Source organism: Schistocerca piceifrons, chromosome 1 (genome assembly GCF_021461385.2).
Source record: "Schistocerca piceifrons isolate TAMUIC-IGC-003096 chromosome 1, iqSchPice1.1, whole genome shotgun sequence".
Lineage (NCBI taxonomy): Eukaryota > Metazoa > Arthropoda > Insecta > Orthoptera > Acrididae > Schistocerca > Schistocerca piceifrons.
This window is the reverse complement of record NC_060138.1, coordinates 193,689,988-193,695,458: the sequence shown is the minus strand read 5'-3', so window position 1 is coordinate 193,695,458 and position 5,471 is coordinate 193,689,988. Positions and strand designations below refer to the sequence as shown.

The 5,471-nt window shown below is 39.8% G+C and overlaps 1 long non-coding RNA gene across 1 annotated transcript; it reads left to right on the top strand.

Moving 5' to 3' along the window:
* The first annotated feature begins 1,460 nt into the window (after positions 1–1,460).
* LOC124789322 lies at positions 1,461–2,063 on the top strand. The gene is made up of 3 exons (XR_007016144.1): positions 1,461–1,563; positions 1,661–1,776; positions 1,954–2,063. It is a non-coding gene; the product is annotated as an uncharacterized LOC124789322 (long non-coding RNA).
* Positions 2,064–5,471: the final 3,408 nt, after the last annotated feature.

The window sequence follows — 5,471 nt, the reverse complement described above, 5'->3', positions numbered from 1 at the left end:
AAAGTTGAAGAACGTGTGGCGATGCATTCACATTCTGTACTACTGATTCGGCTGTTTACTAAGGTTACTGAAATAACGATGTAACTGCACCAAAAAACTGATATTTCAAGTAAGGATAGAGTACTATTGCTTCTGTTTTGGTGAGTACATCTATGTGGTTTAGATATATAAGATTACTTTCTTCGATTTGATATTAAAATTGCAGATTTATGTACGAAGTGGCGTAACTGATGTTTCGTATGTTCTTCTGTCAGCAAGTCGACGGAGATCTTAAGCTGCATTCACTTTCTGTGCTACTGACTCAGCTGTTGACTAAGATTATGGGAATAGCGAGGATACTGCAGCACAAAATATCGTATATTAGCTTAGTGTACTATTGCTTTTGTTTAGGTGAGTATTTCCATGTGCTTTCAATATATCAAAATCACTTTCAGCTGTTTGACATTAAATTACAGATTCATGTACAGAACGTCGTAACTGATATTTAGTCTTGTTGTCCATCAGTATGTTGAAGGAGATCTTGTGCTGAATTAACTTCCTGTGCTACTGACTCAGCTGTTGACTGAGATTATGGAAATAACGATTTGACTGCAGCTCAAAATTTATATTTCAAAGAAGGGAACAGAGTGCTATTCCTTCTGTTTTGCTAAGTAATCTCATATGTTTTTTATATATCACATTTAATTTTTTTCTTTTTGTCATTAAAACTACACTTTCATTTACGAAATGTTGTTAACTGATATTCTGTCTTGTTGTCTATCAAAATGTCGTCGGAGATCTTGTGCTGAATTCACTTTCTGTGCTACTGCCTCAGTTCTAGTCTGAGATTATGGATATAACGAGGTGACTGCATCACAAATATATGGGGACAGTGTACTCTTCACTCTGCTTTAGTAAGGTTATTCATATGTTTTATAAAAATCTCAATTCCTTTTCTCTGTTTGACATTAAAATTACAGATTCATGTACGAAATGTCGAAACTAATATTCCATCTTGTTGTCCATCAGAATGTTGATGGAGATCTTGAGTTGCATTAATTTTCATGGTACTAAGCAGCTGTTGACTGAGAGTATGGAAATAACAAGTTGAATGAAGCAAAAAAAAAAAAAAAAAAGAAATGATATTTCAAATACAGGAACAGAGCACTATTGCTTCTGTTTTGGTAAGTACTTCTGTGTTTTTTATTTACTGCAATATTACGTTCAGCTGTTTGACATTAAACTGCAGAGTCATGTGCGAAATGTCATAACAGATATTTCGCCTTGTTTTCTATCAGCGGGTCGACGGGAATGTGGCGCTGCATCCTCTTTCTGTTTTATTGACGAATCCTTCCGTTGTGGTAAATATTTCCATATGTTTTACCTACTTCAACATTACTTTCAGCTGTTTGTCAATAAATTATAATTCACGTACGTATCGTCGTAACTGACATTTTATCTTGTTGTTTATGAGCAGGTCTGACGGAAATCTGGCGCTGCATTCACTTTGTCTGCTACTGAGTCAGCTATTGACTGAGATTATGGAAATTACGAGATGACTGGAGCAGGAAATTGATATTTCAAGTATGGGGACATAATAATGTTAATTTTGTTTTTGTGAGTACTTCATGTGTTTTATATACTTTAATATCACTTTACACTGATTGACATTAATTTACAGATTCATCTCGTAACAGATATTTCCTGTTGTTACGAGCAGGTTGACAAGAAATTGGCGCTACATTCACTTTTTGCACTACTGACTCAGGTGTTCATTGAGATCATGGAAATAACGAGGTGACTGCAGCATGAAATTTATATTTGGGATTTCTGTGAGAATACCATTTCTTTTAATTTTGATAGTACTTCCATGTGTCTTAAATTGTTCATTGTTAATTTAGGTGTTCGACAATATATTACAGACTCATGTGCGAAATGTCGTAAATGATATTTCGATTTGTTTTCTGTCACCAGGTTGACTGAAATCTGGCGCTACATTCAGTTTCTACGCTACTGACTCAGCTGTTGATTGAAATTATGGAAATAACGAGGTCACTGCAGCACAAAAATGATATTTTAAATATGGAGAAAGAAATCTATTGCTTCGGTTTTGATAAGTACTTCCATGTGTTTTATATATATAAAAAACAATTCTGTTTGACATTACAATTACAGATTCATGCACAAAATGTCATAACTGATACTTCGTCTTGTTGTCTGTCAGCACGTTGACGGGAATCTGGGGTTGCATTCACTTTCCTTGCTACTGATGCAGCTGTTGGCTGAGATTATGAAATAACGTGGTGACTTCAGCACTAGGTGATATTTCAAACATGGGGACAGAATACTATTGCTTCGGCTTTAGTAAGTACTTCCATCTGTTTTATATACTTTTACATTACTTAATGCTATTTGTCATTGAATTACAAATTCGTGTACAATATGTCGGAACTGATATTTCGCTTTGTTGTCTCTCAGCAGGTTGACTGGAATCAGTCGCTGCGTTCACTTTCTATGCTACTGACGCAACTGTTGACTGAGAATGTTGAAATAAATAGTTAACTGTAGCACAAAATTGATACTTCCAATAAGGGACATTATAATATTGCTTCTTTTTTAGTAAGTAATTCCACGTGTTTTATAAACTGCAATATTAGTTTACGTTGTTTGACATTAAATTACAGTGTCATGGACGAAATGTCGTAACTGATATTTCGTCCTGTTGTGTATCAGGAGGTTGACGGAAATCTAGCGCTGCATTCGGTTTCGGTGCTACTGACTCATCTCTTGCCTCAGATTATTGAAATGACGTGGTGGCTGAAGCGTAATGTTTATATTTACAATATGGAGACAGAATACAATTGCTTCTGATATTGTAAGTACCTCCATGTGTTTTATATACTTCAATATTTTATTATTCAGTGTGACATTAAAATTACAGATTCACATACGAAATGGCGTAAGTGATGTTTCGCCTTGTTGTCTATCAGCAGGTTTACGGGAATCTGGCGCTGCGTTCCCTTTGTATGCTACAGACTCAGCTGTTGACTGTGATTGTGGAAATAACGAGATGACTGCGACACAATATTAATATTCCAAATATAAGTACAGAATACAATTGCCTCTGTTTTGGTAAGTCATTCCATGTGTTTTATATGCATCAATATTATTTACTTGTTTTTAACATTAAATTACAGACACATGTACGTAATGTCGTTATTGATATTTCGCCCTATTATCTGTCAGCAGGTTGGCTTCAAACATGCGCTGCATTCTTTTTCTGTGTTGCTGACTTGGATGTTGACTGAGATTAAGGAAATAACAAGGTGACTGCTCACAAAACTGATACTTCAGATATTGAGACTATTGCTTCTGTGTTGCCAATCTTTGAATTTTTTAGATTTACAACTATACTACTGCTTCTGTTTTGGAAGGAAGTTCCATGTGTTTTAAATATAGCAAAATTACTTTCTTCTGTTTGACATTTAATTACAGATTCATGTACGAAATGTCGTAACTGGTATTACGCCTTGTTGTCTATCAGCATGTTGACGGGAATCTGGCACTGCATTCAGTTTCTTTGCTACTGACACAGTTGTTGATTGAGATTATGGATCTAACGTGGTGGCTGCTGCACCTTACTGATGTTTCAATTATGGGGACAGAATTGGAAACAATTGCTATCTGGGTCCACATGGACTCTGTGGTCTTGGTTTCAAACCTCTGTCTCCCTCGTGACATGCCACCTACACCTAACGCACACCTTCAGCAAGTACTTTTTCCTTCCTCCTCCTTTCGAATTTTAATTCCCATCAATTCTTTGGGGCTGTGCTTTTTTGTCTTGTCAGTGTGTCCTCATACACTGGCTTCTTGCAGGCTACGACCTGCGCCTTCTTAATAATGGTTCCACTTTCGATTTCAGAGCTGCTTATGGCACTTCCTGTGCCATCGTTCTCTCACATCTCTGTCCCCTTCTCTCTTCACTGCACTGATCTCTGCCCGATGGCCTCTACTGTAGCAACCTCTTCCCATTGATTGTTTCGTTCCCTTCCCGCCTCCTCGTGGCAATGTTACCCAGCTGGGTTTTCCATCGTGCTGATTGGCTTCTACACACTTCAAAAAAGTCTTGCATCACCTCGGTTCCGAGAGTTGCGGAACCGTTACAGAGAATTGGAATTGAAATCAATGTAAATATCATTTCTGCCATTTTTATTGCTCGTGAAAACCACACATGTATTATCACCACACAGCGGGACCTTCAGAGGTGGTGATCCAGATTGCTCTACACTCTGGACCCCTAATACCCAGTAGCACATCCTCTTGTATTGAAGAATGCCTGTATTCATCGTGGCATACTTTCCACATGCTCATCAAGACACTGTTGGTCCAAATTTTCTTACTGCTCATCGGCGATTCGGCGTAGATCTCTTAGAAAGGTTGGTGGGTTGTGTCGTCCATAAACAACCCTTTTCAATCTTTCCCAGGCATCTGCGATCGGCTCATGTCTGGAGAACATGCTGGTCACTCTAGTCGATCGATGTCGTCATCCTGAAGGAAGTTATTCACAAGATGTGCACTATGGGGCACGCATTGTCGTCCATGAAGACGAATACCTCGCCAATACACTGCCGATATGGTTGCACCATCGGTCGGAGGGTGACATTCACGTATCGTAGATCAGTTACGGCGCCTTCCACGACTACCAGCAGCGTACGCCGGCCCCACATAATGACACCCCAAAACAGCAGGGAACCTCCACCTTGCTGCACTCGCTGTATAGTGGGTCTAAGGTGTTCAGTCTGATTAGGTTGCCTGCAAACATGTCTCCGACGATTGTCTGGTTAAAGAAATATGCAACACTCATCGGTGAAGAGAATGTGATGCCAACCCTGAGTGGTCCATTCGGCATATTGTTGGGCCCACCTGTACCTCGCTGCATGGGGTTGTGGTTGCAAAGATGGACCACGCCATGGAGTCGGGAGTGAAGTTGCAACCTATTGCACACAGTTTGATTCGTAACACGACGTCCTGTGGCTGCACGCAAAGCATTATTCAACATGGTGACGTTGCTGTCAGGGCTGCTCCGAGCAATAATCCGTCATCCACTGCAGTAGTAGCCCTTGGGCGGCCTGAGCGAGGCATGTCATCGACAGTTCCTTTCTCTCTGTATCTCCTCCATGTCCGAACAACATCGTTTTGGTTCAGTTCGAGACGCCTGGTCACTTCCCTTGTTGAGAGCCCTTCCTGGCACAAAGTAGCAATGCGGACGCACTCGAACCGCGGTTTTGACCGTCTAGGAATGTTTGAAATAAGACAATACGAGCCGTGTACATCTTTCCTGGTTGAATGACTGGAACTGATCGTCTGTTGGACCCGTTTCCTCTAATAGGCGCTCCTTATATATGGTTTATACATCTTTGGGCGCGTTTAGTGACATCTCTGTACAGTCAAAGGGACTGTGTCTGTGATACAATATCCAGAGTCAACGTCTA